The sequence below is a fragment of the Heterocephalus glaber genome, unplaced genomic scaffold (assembly GCF_053883595.1).
Source record: "Heterocephalus glaber isolate CG9 unplaced genomic scaffold, H.glaber_assembly_v1.0 deba00001454, whole genome shotgun sequence".
Lineage (NCBI taxonomy): Eukaryota > Metazoa > Chordata > Mammalia > Rodentia > Bathyergidae > Heterocephalus > Heterocephalus glaber.
The window spans coordinates 10,173,071-10,189,137 of record NW_028258303.1 but is presented as its reverse complement, the minus strand read 5'-3'; the positions used below and the strand labels follow the sequence as shown (position 1 = coordinate 10,189,137).

The 16,067-nt window shown below is 38.4% G+C and overlaps 1 protein-coding gene across 5 annotated transcripts in view; it reads right to left on the bottom strand.

Moving 5' to 3' along the window:
* Gprin3 (GPRIN family member 3) overlaps window positions 1–16,067 on the bottom strand; it is a 71,094-nt gene that overhangs the window by 27,941 nt on the left and 27,086 nt on the right. Inside the window, exon 1 of one of the 5 annotated variants that reach the window (XM_087215834.1) lies at window positions 12,364–13,125. The exons of the other annotated variants lie outside the window; for them this stretch is intronic. The gene's annotated coding sequence lies outside the window, so the exon portion shown is untranslated. Of the gene's footprint in view, window positions 1–12,363; window positions 13,126–16,067 lie in introns of those variants that run through there. 5 annotated transcript variants of the gene reach the window in all.

Below are 16,067 nucleotides of genomic sequence, written 5' to 3'. Positions count from 1 at the left end.
TGCAAGGGTAGTGTGAGGCTAGCATTCTATCTTGCTTATGGAGCAAAAATTCACTGATTAAAAACATCACAAATATCTATTTACTCCGCTCCCCCTCCCCCTTAACAGTACTGGTGATTGAGCCCAGGGCCTTTGGACTGTGCTACCCTTTCTCCCCAGCCCTTTATTTATTTTCTACTTTGAGATAGGATCTTGCCAAATTGCTAAATTGCCCGGTTTGGTTTTGAATTTGGTGATCCTCTTGCCTAATCCTACGAGTGCTGGGATTACAGACATGTGCCACCGTGCCCTGCTAAAAATGTCTATACACTTTGTTCCAATAATTGTACATCTACAAATTGAGCCTGACAAAGTAAATAAAATAACAGTGAAACAAACAATTAAGTTCATTATAAGGTTAGAGAGTAGACACTTCCTCAATAACTTCCACCTACTAACCAGCTTATCATCCCCAATATCAAGTCCACTGATATGGCCCGTGACTCAGACCCCTGGCAGCTGCTAGACCCTCTCTGGAGGCTGCCGTCACTGATGCTGAGACCAATACCAAGAACCAGGGACTCTTCCTAAACTTGCTTATGCTCCTTCTTGTTCTGCTCACCACATAATCCAGCCATGATCATATTACATAAATGAACAAAGCATTAAGTACTAAAAGTGTTTGGTTTATTTGAAATTAAGTTGAAAGCTTTGGAAAAACTTGACCAGGGTGAGTTGCTAAAAAAAGTTGTTATTGAATTAAGGGTGAATAATGCAACTGAAAAAGATAGGCAAGTAACTATAAATACACAACATTCTTATTTTTAATTATGATTGCTCGGCTTCACTGTAACAAAATTGAAGTAGAAAACTGTTGAGGATCCATTATGAGTTTATATAAGAAAGATTTTATAAAATTCTAAGCAGTATGGTCTATTCTCAAAGAAAACATCTGATCATGTTTTAAAAGATTAATGAATAATACAAAGTTTAAAGTTAAAAGAAAAATCTTGGGAAAACATGTATCATTTAATAATTTATCACTTTACTCTTTTTTTATAAATTATATCAATGAAATTGTGATGCTATGTGCTGTATGAAATATATATCTAACATTATATGTAGAGGAATATATGTACATGTCACTAGAAGGGAATTCACTAAAATATTAGTTAACATATGGTAAAATTATGGATGACTTTTAGAAATTTATTGTATTTTAAAACTCTGGAGACATAGTCTTATTTCAATTGTGTAAAATGTGGCCCCAAAAGAAAAAAAAGTAAAGAAGAGTAATAGAGAACAAGATTACTAACAAACCAAATCCCATTCCCCAAGGTTTCCTGTTTTAAAATCCATGTTAAGTCTTTGAGTTTCCCATTGCTAAATCATGCAGATTGAGAAATGCGCTCCTCTTGGAGCTGTGTTTTTAAGTACTGTTTTATCTCACTGAGGTTTTTGGGTATTCTGGTATCATACCAGCTCTTCATTTTGTCTAAATCAGTTCTGCTCATGGGTCCCAAGTAAATAGTGCGACTCCGCTAGATACCTGCGAGGAAGCCTGGGGTTCACCCTGCTTGGCTGAGGTAGTCTGATATCCTGCTTCAAAGGGGGATAAGAGGTGTGATTGAAAAATACGGTATGTGTTCAAATTTAAAAAATTTATTACAGTAAAAGATGAATCCCCCCTCAAAATATACCCCTCACTTCAAACATGAGAATAGGATAGGCCTTCTCAGTACTTTCTGAAGCAACTCTGGAAGTACTCTTCGTGAGTCTTTTTAGTTGCTCAGTCAAGGCTGCCTTGATATCCTAAATGGATTCAATATGTTTACCTTTTGTGGTCATTTTGAATTTGGGGAAAAGCCGAAGGGCACACAGTGCCAGATCTGGTGAACAAAGTGGATGAGAAAGCACTGTAATGTTTTTACAAGCCTGCCTTTCTTCTGAATTGCATTCAGTGGCAGCATTCAAAGTCTTTTTGATCAGGCCTCGAAGAGACAATCATGAAAGAAGACTTCCAGAATTGGTTTGGAAAGTGGCAAGAATGATGAGATAAGTGCATGTGAAATGGGGGGGAGTACCTGGAGTACTGGGGGGATTAATGGCAGTGTGTCTTCAACTGGAATAATTAAAAAAATTTAATATTCACCATATTTTTTAATCCCCCCAGTGAGTATCGAGTTTTGCTCTCACCTTGACATGAGACACACGATGGCCTTGTTCAACGGCATCACAATCACAGCACCTTTTCTGGAGTGGCTTATCACTGCTCCTCCTTGGCCCTTGGCATTCCTTCCAGTCTGAGCCCCACTCAGTCTCTGGCTTCAGCTATACAGATGTCACACTCTTTTTTTCCTTCTGATTTTAGGAACTATTGTCTCTTCTTTCTATTTTTACTGTTAAAAGTGCTACATGCATTTGGGTTGGACCTTGAATTTGTAGGAAAGAGTACCTGAACAGAAGGGAGGACTTGAGAGGAACCCACACAGAGATGCAGATATGGGGGGGAATATACCATTTATTCCAGGAAAGGTGGGTTGCCCTGAAAATTCAAACATAGTGTACTAATAAGCAGGGCTATTATTAAAATATTTATCATCTAGTACATGCCTGGATGTGCCTGCCTTATCAAGCTGAATGCTATTTATAAAACCACTGATAACTGGTATGTAGTTCCACATAGTGACTACTATTGGGATGTAAAGGTTGGCATGCTAGACTGAAGGAGACTGCAAAGTGTTACTGGCTTTGTTAATAAACTTAGGCTTTTTTGGTAGGTATAAGGAAGCTACTAAGGGTTTTCTAATGGGCCAGTGAAATAATTAGGAGGTGAATGAAGGAAACATTTAAAGTCACATTGACTAGCAGGGAAGAATTCACAGATAAAGATCAATTGTGAGGCTATTACAACACAGGGGGTAAGGAAGAATCCATCAATGTTGTTAGGAGGAATAAAAAAGAAAGACAAAGGATGTGCAAACTATTGCAGGAATGTCACTGGCACCATTTATTGACTAGTGGCACAGAGCAAGCCAGGCTAGAGAAAGAAAAAGAGTGACTCTAAGATTTCATATCTAAGTGATTAAGAGGACGTTGGAAAGACTGCAAAGATGACTGAAGCACTTGGAAAGAGCCTAGGCTAGGAGACTTCCATGAGTAGCCATGCCAGTGGTGAATGGCATCAGAGGCATCTCTGGCCAGTCTTCTTTTTGGTTGTTAATTTCATTGGTACATTTTAGATATACATAATGATCACATTCATCATACAGAATTTGTACCTGTACATGATATATCTTGGTTCTTTTTTCCTATTCCCCTCCCCTCCCTTTAACCCTTCCTCTCCTCCTTATTTACAAAAGCTTTGTCTACAGTTTTCCTTGTATCCCCCCTGAACCATTCCCCTTCCTGCTTAAACATTTTCTTCCTATTTCACAATACCTATTATACACTTTGGTCCTTATTTACACTTTTGGTTTCTCACAGCAGAGAAACAATGTGATATGTACACATGTGTGTCTGATTTATTTCACTTATGAGCATGGTTTCAAGGTGCATCCATTTAGCTACAAAAGTCTCTAGTTTATCTTTCTTTATGGCTAAGTAGTACTCCATTTTATAAAAAAAAACCAAACCTACATCTTCTTCTTTCATCTGTTGATGGGCATTTGTGCTGTTTCCAAGATTTAGCTATTACAAACTGTGCTGCTATAAACATGGATGTGCATATATCACTGTGGTATGATGCTTTTAATCCTTTCAGGAAGATATCAAGAAGGGGGATACCTGGGTCAAATGGAATCTCTTGTCCTAGTTTTTAGAGGAATCTCCACACTGATTTTCACAGTGGTTTCACCAGTCTTCAATGCCACCAACACTAGAAAGGGTTCCTTTTCCCCCACATCCCCAGCAGCATTTGTTATTGTTTGATTTCTTGATAATAGCTATTTTTTCTGGAGTGAGATGGAATCTCAGCATTGTTTTAATTTGCATCTCTCAAATGGCCAGTGATAAACATTTTTTCATATATTAATTTGCCATTTGCACTTCTTCATCTGAGAAGTGTCTGTTTATTTCAGATGCCCAGTTTTGTATAGGGTCTTTAAATTTGGGGGTGTTTGATTTTTTTCAGTTCTTTATATATTCTAGATATTAGCCTTTTGTCTGAAGAACAGCTGGCAAAATTTTTTTCCCACTCTGTGTGTTATTTTTTCACTCTGTTGGTGGTTTCTTTTGCTGGGCAAAAGCTCTTTAATAGGAAGAGATCCCATTTATTGATTCTTTTTATGATTTCCTGTGTGATTGGGGTTTTGTACATAAAGTCTTTGCCTAAACCTCTATCTTCAAGAGTTCTACGATTCTATCAATAGATTTGTTTTCTGTTTTAATACTTAAATCTTTGATTTATTTCAATTTTAGTTTAGTGCATAGTGAGAGCTATGTGTCTAGGTTTAATCTTTGGGATGTGGAGAGCCAGTCTTTCTAGCACTATTAAAGAGGTTACCTTTCTTCCAGTGAAGATGTTTGGACCCTTTGTCAAAGATAAGGTGACTGAGTATGTTTGGAGTTGTTTCTGTATCTTCTAATCTGTTCCACTGATCCTCAGTTCTGGTTTTTTTGGCCAGTACCATGCTATTATTATTATGTAGCTTTGTAGTATAATCTCTGGCCATTCTTATCTCTGCCATCACTCCCATGCCCATTAACTCACTCCAAAGAAACAGGTAGTCTAATGAAAATAGAGATTAGTATACTGTACAGTCTTCCCTTTTAACTATGTTGGTCCTGCAATTTCATTCTCTGCAGAAATTCTGGACTTACTAAGATACTAAAAGGTGAGAGATGGAATAGTAGGCTTACAAGTGGCTGGTGTGTGCCAGAGCTGACTCACATAGCTGATTGTGTGCATCCCTTACCAACTCCACTGTCAGTGACATCATGAGGGAGCTTGAAATTGGCTGTGGTGAGAGTATGTATACCTGGAAAACTCCAATCCAGGTACCAGCCCCCCATCCCCAGAGTACTAGGTGTTAAAAATATTTATACCTCTGTTGAGGAATTGGATATGGAAGCAAGAAAAACAGTGAAGTTTTACAGAAACCCTTGGAAGATTAAAAAAGTTTAAGAATATCAATTGGAAGAAGAAAAAGGAGAAGCACATATGCTTTTGAGTACGTGATTATTATCATGGTTCACAGAAAACTGGATGGTTAGATTTTTTCCTGCCCAGAAGAGATTCTCAAGATCCTTCAAGATTTCTAGGTTTGTCTTTGTTTCCTCAGAGAGAAAATTTCTCCTGATTTTTAAAAATCTCTTCCCTCTAATACAAATTATGTTTTACATAGACGACCACTGAACATGGTTCTTGTTTCTCATTCTTCTTGTTGGACTTTCTCTAGCAATTAGATGAACACTTAATTCTAGTATGTATTTTTAAAGCAGGCTAGTAGTATGCTGAACCTGTGAAACAATTCTTAAAGAGATAGCACATCACCACCACAATATAACACTAATGTTCTCTTTAGGGCACCTTTTCATTTCAAAACTAGATCTGTGTTACAATGTTCACTTTACCCATCAGCCAGGCTTTCTTGTACCTCCTCCAAATGATGAGTGGATTCACTCTTTTCAGGATGAATAATTTCTAAGACATAATCCCTCAACAGTGAAATGTGTTACAGAAACTGTTCACTAGACCAGATAGGATTCAAGAGATGATTATGTCTCAGTGACATTTTGGTTGGACTGAGGTGAAGATACTCATTATTCAGACCCATATTCTTCTATAGAGGGAAAACGCTGTTCTTCAAGTCTGCTAAAGTATTAGAAAAAAAATGTAGACTACGCAACAGCAATTCCCATGCAATTCTCAGGATAATCATAAAGGGAGTACTAAAGAATCCAATCTCTTCTTACAGTATGATTCCATCACGCTAAACTTTAAATAAAATGTTTTAGAAACTAAGAGAATAAATAACCTATTCACTTAAAATATTGCTTTAGGACAGTCAGATTAATTTACTTGTTTGATAACACGTAAATCTTGAGCACTGATTGGTTCCCCTCATCAGCTTGAGTATCTTTAATTCTCATTTGAGGAAAAAATATTTCACAAGACCTGTTGATTAACTGCTATTTTAAAATTAGCAAGACAGAATACATGGCAAAGAGTATAAAGGAGGAGAAGGAAGAGATGTGGAAAATTCATTCATCATATGAGGGTATAGGAGGGGGGGAATGAAGAGAAAAGGGCTTCTATCTGTTGGTGGAACAGCTTGTCAAGGATGAAGAAGGAAGATTAATATCAATAATTTCTGAGGTCTATTGAGAGAGAAACTAGGGAAACAATTCCTTTTATAATAGCATCCAAAAAAATGAAATATCTGGGAATCAATCTAACAAAGGAAGCAAAAGATCTCTACAATGAAAACTACAGCACCCTGAAAAAGGAGATCCAGGTAGATATAAGAAAATGGAAAGACATCCCTTGTTCCTGGGTAGGAAGAATCAATATAGTGAAAATGGCCATACTTCCAAAACTGCTATATAGATTTTAATGCAATACCAATTGAAATTCCAACAATATACTTCACAGAGCTACAGAAAACAATCCAAAAATTTATTTGGAACCGGAAGAGACCTAGAATAGCAAAAGCAGTTCTGGGCAACAGAGACATGGCTGGGGGTATCACAATACCCAACTTGAAGCTATACTACATAGCTACTATGATAAAAACAGCATGGTTCTGGCAAAGAAACAGACCCGCGGATCAGTGGAACAGATTAGAAGATGCAGAAACAACTTCAGACATACTCAGCCACCTCATCTTTGACAAAGGAGCCAGCCACCCTCATTGGAGGAAAGATAGCCTATTTAATAAATGGTGTTGGAAAAACTAGATTTCAACCTGCCAGAGATTAAAACTAGACCTATATCTATCACCATGCACTAAACTAAGATCAAAGTGGATTAAAGATCTAAACATTAAGACAGAAACACTAAAGTTGCTGGAAGATAAGTTGGGTAGAACTCTTGAACATATTGGCATAGGAAAAGACTTTATGAACAAAACCTCAGTAGCATGGGAACTAGCAGAAAGAATCAACAACTGGGATCTCATCTTATTAAAAGGCTTCTGCACTGCAAGAGAAACCACCAGCAGAGCTAAGAGACAACCTACAATGTGGGAAAAAATTTTTAGCAGCTGTAACTCAGACAAAGGGCTACTATCTAGAATATATAAAGAATTGAAAAAAACCAGACCCCCCAAATTCAAAGACCCAATTCAAAAATGGGCATCTGAAATGAACAGACATTTCTCAGACAAAGAAGGAAAAGCAGCAAATAAACATATGAAAAAATGTTCAATATCACTGGTCATTCGAGAGATGCAGATGAAAACAACACTGAGATTCCACCTCACCCCACAAAGAATGGCTGCTATCAAGAAATCAACCAATAACAAATGCTGGCAGGGGTGTGGAGAGAAAGGAACCCTTCTCCATTGTTGGTGGGAGTGCAGGCTGGTGCAACCACTGTGGAAATCAGTGTGGAGATACCTCAAAGAACTAGGGCTGCAGGTCCCATTTGACCCAGCTATTCCCCCACTGGGTATTTTCCCAAAAGAATTAAAAGAATAATACCACAGAGATATATGTGTACCCATGTTTATTGCAGGACAGTTTGTAATAGCTAAAGCTTGGAAACAGCTCAAGTGCCCATCAACTGGAAACAGGATAAAGAAGATGTGGGGTTTTTAAATAAAATGGAGTACTACTCAGCCATAAAGAAGGAGAAACTAGAGTTACTTATAGTTAAATGGATGGATATTGAGGCCATACTCTTAGGTGAAATAAATAAGACACACATGTGTAAATACTGAATAGTTTCTCTAGTGTTAGAAACTGAGAGTGTAAATAAGGACTAAAAGGATTAATAACTAATAATTGATATTTTGAAATAGGAAAAGGTCCAAAGGGGTAAGGGTGGTGGGAGGGGATGCAGAAAGGAATAAATGGAATGGAAAAATTATCAGAAAAGAAAAAATAAATGGAAACGAAGTCTATGTAAATAGGGAAGTGTGGAAGGGTGAAGGGTGCACAGGTAATGGGGAAAAAATAAGAACCAAGATACATCATGTACAGTACAAGCACCCAAAGATAAATGTAAATGTATTGTATACCTAAAATGTACCAATAAAAGAATTTAAGAAAAAAAAATTTCTGAGGTCTATGTGAAATCTGGTAACTAAATCTTCCTGCAACTCTCTTATGTTAAGAGAACACAGGTGAGTTAAATAAAATCAAATAACTAATTAAAGTTGCAAGACAAACATGGTATCTCACTGAGTCTTGGAACACAAATGACTCATTTATTTCTAGTTATTTCAAACCTATTATTATTTCCCTATATCCATTATACTGTATTTGGTATTTTTACTTTTTCCCCCAATGACATTCCTCCTATAAATTTCATCATCAAGATACATGTAAGAGAAGAAATAACAAATCAGACATAGCACTGAGGACCAAGTGAATGAAAGCAAACAAGTGTGATGTAGAAGCTCAAGTTTGGTGCAGAATGGAAGGACATGCACCCTAGATGTGGCAATAAAAGACAGAAGGTTGTAAACATTTCCAGGACTACAAGGTTCAGAGAGAGCTGGTCAGGCTGTGAAGCAGGAGAGCTCTGTAATGTTAAGAGCATACACCCCATCCTGGAGGTTGGCAATGATTTATGAGGGGGAAGCACTATCTCATTTAATCCCTGAAATAATCTTAGGTGGTCGATTATTCATTTATTTAACATGTTTTACAGTGTATGAAACTGAAGCTCAGGAAATTAATCAACTTGGGAATGAAAAATAGCTAATGAGCAACATTGCTGCCTTTAGAGCATACATTCTTTATCAACTCATTGAATGCCTCTAGGACAGGAATGGCAGGTAAAGGACCAGCTGGCAGTACATGGGATACATTGAGGGGAACAAAGTAAAGGAAGTGGACAAGTAGCATGGACAAGTAGTGAAAACGGCAAGGGAAAGAGAAAGGAATGGATGCACTATATCTTTTAAAGAGAGAATTACCTGGACTTGGATTCTGGTCAAGTTAGTGTTTGTGTCCTCCCAAGACTCTCATGTTGAAACCTAATCCCCAGTGTGATAGCATTTGGAGGCAAGACCTTTGTGGGTGATTAAGTTGAGCAGGATTACTGTATTTCTTTTCTTTCTTTTTTTTTTTTTTTTTCTGGTACCAGGGATCGAACTCAGGACCTTGCGCTTGCAAGGCAGGCAGTGGAACCACTGAGCTAAATCTCCGGCCTGGGATTACTGTATTTTTAAAAAGGATCCCAAGTACTCTCAAATCCCCTGCCATAGGAGGACACTCCAAAAAGACAGCCACCAGTGAACCAGGGAGAAGCTCTGACCAGACACTGAATTCTCCAGTGTCTTGATCTTGGACATTCTAGTTTTCAGTACTGTGGGAAGTAAATTTTTGTTGTTTACAAGACACCCAGTGTATGCTATTCTGTTTATAGCATCCTGAATAGACAAAGATGGTCTCCAATGGGTCAAGAAGGAGGATGGAAAAAAATAAAAACCTGGAGACTGGGAGTCTTGGTAGGAAGGCTATAAAATTAGATTTCTAATAAAGGCTGAAAATGGGTGGAAGGGGGACAGGAGAGTCACTAAAAGGCAACTGGTGCTGTTGGGGATTCTGAGGAGTCATGCTCTACCACAGCACACATGTTTATGCTGACCCCTCTAGAATTTCCTTTTGAAATTTCATGGTCACTCATACCAATGTGGCAGTTGAGATTATCACAGCATTTTCAAGTTTCAAATGTATAAAAATTTCTTTTCATATTCTCAGTCTTTGAGTATTAAACTCAGTCTTCTATTTCTCCTGAATTTGCTTCAGACTTTTCTGATGAAATTTTCTAAGTGTTTGAAAATGATTGCAGTTAATGGGACTTTTGCATCAATGGACTATTTATATTACCAACTTCTGTGTCAATCAACTATCCTAGTAGATTTCAAGCTTTTTTTTATTTTTTGACACAACCCTGTTTTAAAAAAATTACATCACAACCCTGTGTACACATTCATATCTGACCATTTACCTATTTTACCAAAATAGATGTTAATAAAATACTTTAAAAAATTTAAAGTTAAAATTAAAAATTTAACATTTGTATTCAATTTCATTCCATTTAAAATTACTGCATAAAGCTCATCAAATTGACCCTCATAGGGACCCAGAGGTTGAAAACAGTGAGCTTCACTAGAGCTCCAGATAAGTAGGTAACCATGGATTCAGCTTGGGCCCTTGTCCTCTAGCACAGAATCTAGCACATAGAGTTTTAGAAAGACGTGACTCACATCCTTTTGTAGGCCATGTACTATTCTTAAGAAAGATGAAATACATTCTTTACATGGCAGTCTCACTTAGTTTATGCCATATGCAAATTTAGTAAATCTGTTCCCAAATCCAAAATTCAAATTAATTGATAATCTGAATTATAGCATTCATCCAATCATCAGTAAAAATCGGGGTCTAAATCTCCTGAAGATCATGTTTATATCAAATCAGAATACTACATTGATTTAGAGAATTTTAAAAAGCTGGAAGGAAAGTTAAGCTCAAGTAAAGTAGGTCTATAGCAACAGAGCCTCATTATTCCACCTCTGAATTCCACTTACAAAAACTGCCTATTCTTTTTCATCCTTTTTCCCTTCTTTCCTTCCCTCTCCATCTTATTCCCCTTCCAATTTGCAAAAGATTTACCTATTTCCCATTATCTATCTTTTATTTTGCTCTTCATTTACATTTTGGGTTTCTCATATAAAAGAAACCTGGAAATGGGAAGAGGAACAAGAGTTGGAGAGAGCAGGGAGGGATGGGAGTGGAAGGGGATGAAAAAGAATTAAGATGTATTATGTACATGTACAAACTCCCCCATGATAAATGTAGTCATTTTGTACTACAAAAACATGTACTATTAAAAATTGCTTAATGATTACAGAAACACCTTTTTTACACGCTGTATTCTAGTTAGCACATGTATGTGATATACCCCACAGATTATCTGTGTGTACGACATCCACGTTTTGGTATGCATCCTATCCAAATGGCTTATCTTCTTCCTTGATATATGCAATTTTAGTTTAGTGTAGTTCAACTCATTAACCAGAAATAGTGTACTAAGTACTGAAGCAGATACAGAGGACACACAAAAAATGCCATAGACTGGTTTCAAGAAGGATAATCAGATATCTAAACAAATGATGGTTACAGAGTGGGAAAGAGAGACCTCATGTCCCTGAGATGAAGAGGATGAGACAAGTGTAGGAAGGATACTGACCAAGACAGATAAAGACCCTGCCCAACAAGTGGTGTCATGTCCCTTTCATTCCAAAGAATCTAGAACATGCAGGAGCACAATGAATAAATCCAAGGTAAACAAGGAGAAAATAACCCAGAAGTACTTTTTAATATTTTTTTGTTAAGGTGAAGCATGCTTACAGTTAATTTTGCTTGATGAAATGAAGCTTGCTGATTTGTGCTTATTGAAATGAAGCATGTTTATTCTTCCTTGTGGTGACTACTCATACTAAAACGTGGGATATCAGCAAAAAAAAACCAAAAAACTGATTGTCTACTTCAAAGTTCTCAAAATATAGCCTGTGGGTTCCTTTCCAGGGGCCCATGAGGTCAGAATGTCTTTCACAATGGGCCTGTGAAGTTGCAGGCTTTTCAGTGTTTATGGTACCAAAAAGTAATTATTTGAGCATCCAGTCAGGTGCCAGAAAATGACAGTTCAGCCAACAAGGGACTGGATATATGACTGTGGTCCCATGAGATTATAATAGAGCCGAAAGACTCCTATCATCTATTGATGTTGTAGCCATCATAACATCTTATCACAACACATTTCTCCTGTATTTGTGGTCATGCTGGTGTCAGTAAATCCACTAAACCACTGGGTAGAAGTCCAGCGATACCTCACTTCATGAATAGCCATTAGTCTCCCTCCAAAGTCTTTCCCTCATTTTAAACACACTTATCCCATTTTTCTTGTACTTTCTGGAGCAGCTCTTGGAAGTCCTCTTTCATAAGCGTCTTTAGATGTGCCATCATAGCTGCCTCAATGTTCAGAATTGACTCAAATCATTTACCTTCATGTTCATTGTGACTTTGGGAAAGAGCCAGAAGCGGCACAGTGGTGAATAAGGTGAATGAGGACACAATGCAATGTTTTATTAGACAGAAATTGCCATAAACATTTTGAATTGATTCAAGAAACAGAGGCAGTCATGAAAACACACTCATGAAAGAGGACAAGAACTCCTTCAGAAAGTGGCAACATTAAAATAACAGTACCTTGTCTAGAGCCAGCAGCCATGCAATGCCAGGTGGAGTCAGCATGTTCTTTGACCTTGGTTTGTATATGTGTATCTTGGAATCAGTAAAAAAAGAAATCAAAAGAGAGATAAAAATAAAAGGACAGTTTTCCTCTTCCTTCTTGAGAACAATTCCATGACAGTTGGATAAGCTCTGGCAGTTCCATGCCCTGGCTAATAAAATAATAATTCCATCTACTCTCGGAGGAGGAGCTGGATGCAGCTTCCACACCACCCATTTTCTATCAGCCCTGCAAAGAGCTGCACAAGAATGAGCATACCACCCTCTGCTCCCTTGTTAGTTTTTCCTTCTTTTAATGAAGGAGACTTTTGTTTGCCTTGTCCACGTCACCAGGAGTGAGGAAGCACAATGCTGTCACTGTAATGCAATCTGGGTCCTGATCAGATGGGCTAATATTTGTTGACACATTTCATAAAGAGAAAAGAAACACAAAACCCCAATCTGCCTTAGTGATCTTAACAGGGGGTCAGTTTTATGTGGAGCTCTCAGTTCCATGATGAATAATGTTTACAGTTAACTTAGGCAGGGAGACCGAGAATTTCAAGGAAAGATTTTGTGAGTGTTAACCTGTCTCAAGAGAATCGAATTCCAGAAAATTCTCACTTTAATTAGTAGAACAGGGATAAACAGTGAGAGCTATCTTGTCCTAGGACACAGCAAATAATATATAACATTTTTCATATTAACAATAAATTTTGGATACAGCAACTATTCTTTCAAGTATATTTACTGAGCACCTATTATGAACCAGGTGTAAGCATATATAATTTTATTTTATATAACATTTATTTCTCTTTTTATTTATTTTATGAATTCTCAACGTACTGATCTTTAGACTACTTTTGGGACATTTATTTTAACAGATTATTATAGTTTTTGCTGATGATATTCACATTAATTTAAATATGATATTTCTTAATTATAGACCCCTTTCATTAATTACTATAGCACTCATTCTATTACCGAGAATCTGAATTATATTATTTTTATATGCAGAACTTCCATCTTTTTTCCTTTCTCTTTTTCTTTCTTTCCCTTTCTTTCCTTCCTTTCTTTCTTTCTTTCTTCTCTCTTTCTTTCTCTTTCTGTCTCTTTTTCTTTTTTCTTCTCTCTTTCTCTCTTTCTTTTTTCTTTCTCTCTTTCTTTCTCTTCTTTCTTTCTTTCTTTCTTTCTTTCTTTCTTTCTTTCTTTCTCCCTTTCTTGCCTTCCTGTCTTCCTTCCTCCCCCTCCTCTTCTCTCCTTCTCAAAGTACATTCTCAGACTTAAAAAATTTTTTTTAACATTGAGACAGAGTTCACTAAGTTGCTACATTATCCTGGCTGGGCTTGAACTTCTGATCCTCTTGCCTTAGTCTGTCAGAGTATACTGCATCACAGGAGTGCACCACCACACCTGGTCTAGCAGTTTCTTTTGTAAAACTAAATCTCTCTGGTATGTCCCTAAACATGGTCTTCTGCTTCTCCTCACCCACCCCACAGCCTTGTGAGGTAAAGAGAAGTGCTCTGGTGAATGAGTTGGAGTCTTTTTTTTTGGTACCGGGGATCGAACTCAGGACCTTGTGCTTGTGAGGCAAGTGCTGGAACCATTGAGCTAAATCCCCAGCCCCATGTTGGAGTCTTAATCTTCAGCATGGTGATGTTACGGAGCAGGGAGCCTTTTAAGTGGTGGGCCTTCAGAGAAGGTCATTGCTGCCCTTGGAAAAGATTAAGGTTGTTCTCCTGGATGGGTCGGTGGTTAGTTCTTGACAGAGTTTTTATAAAAGAGCACCAATGGCCCCTCCTCACTTTCTCTGGTTTTCAGTCTCACTCTGTGTGATCTCTCACATGCACTCCCACCACAATGCTGTCCACTATAATGCGGGGGAAGGAGTCCTTCGCCAGAGCCAACACCATGCTGCTTAGACTTTCAGCCTCCAAAACTCGGAGCTACATAGACCTCTTTTCTTTATAAAGTATGCAGTGGCAGGTATTTTCTTACAGCAGTGGAAAATGAAATAATAGAAGAAGAAACATAAATGCACTAGAAGATAATATGAGTACACTTCAAGTTGTAAAAAAAATGGGGAGAAAGGTAGAGATCATTAATATTGTCAGTCATATTGCCATAGTGCACTCTTTTCTAGCCTCTTCCCTATTAACCCATCATTGAAAGTAAAAGTCGATGGCTACTATTCTCACTGCTCCTCCTCACATTTGAGAGGGGGCATGCTGGCTGGGTGGTGCTCTGCCTGCTGAGAACTCAGCAGGGGAAGTGGCCTCCGGCAGCTCTAGTTGGAACTCTATAGAATTCATGCTCCATGTTGGGGAGTATGTTCTGCGAAATGAAAACTCATAAGGATATGTGTCAAATGTGCTGATTTCGGGGAAGCTAAGTATAATGATTTTCTTTATAACAAGTTTTAATGCTTTGGCTTCCTTTCAACAATTCATTCTGACACAGCTTCTCATGCATCTTGGGAGGGGCCTTTAGCCCAAACAAAAAATTCCTCTACAACCATTAAAAGTGGGAAGGGTTGTGGGCTCAGAAGAGTCCATTCTCCACTGCAGTGGCTTCTGGAATGATGGCTAGGTTCTCAACATGATTTAGGAATTTTAGGTTTAGCCCCAAATGGCAACTAGTATTGCAGCATTCCCTCCCCTGTGGGCTAAAATCATGGAAGAATGGGCAGAATTGGGTCAGGGTAAGGCAGGGCTGCCTGCAGGAGCAGAACTTTCATTCCAAAGGAGTGTTCTGCGGTCCTTGGATTGGGCATGCCGCAGACAGGACCAGGATCCCCAGGGAAAGCAGGCATGAATGCTTCCTGCTTCAGAACCACTTGAGCTGCTTGAGCAGATCCAGAGGTCACTGTCTGGCTGCCTGCCCTTCACTCCACTTATCTGATCTATGGCTTGGCTTTGTCTGTCTGTCCTGGGACCTGTGCAGCCAGTGAACAGTGCTGACCTTCGGACTACTTGTCTGCAGCTGGGAGACTATCATTCTGCCTTGTCTATTGACTGCTAGGCTACCCAACAATCACATCTCAGTAATAAAGGAAAACTTCTTTCCACCCTCTGACCTTGGGATGTCTGAGCCCCTGGATCCATGGTCTTATCACCAGTTGCCCATTACTTGACTCATAAAGTCAGCCTTTAGCACCAGGTTCCATCTGCTGTCATGCTGTAGTCACATGACCACAAGTGACCTCTAATTTGGATAAATTCAAAGGACTTCCTCCCTTCATGTCAGGTGACCTCTTAGCAACACACGCATGTTTCTTCTCTGAAATATGTGCTTCTCTTGCTCTCCATGATCTATTCTATTCATTCCCTTCTGTCTTTCTGCCCATTTTATCTTGAGTAGCTCCTCCTCAGCCCTACAGGCCAGAATTTATCAGTTTTATTCTAGGGTCTTTTTCACTACCCCCTTTCATTTCTGCATAATCCATATTATCCCATGGCTTTATAACCCATTCATCATCAGGTTTTCATTCCTTTAACAAAATACTTGAGACTGGGTGCTTTATAAAGAAAGAGGCTTATTACACTCACTGTATTGGAGGCTCACGTGGCTTCATCTGTCAGACTCTTGTGAGGGCTGGATGGTGGATGGCGTCATAAAGGCAGGAATGTGTGTGGGAGAGGTCTCATGAAGAGACAGAAGCCAGAGGGAGTCAGGCTTGGCAT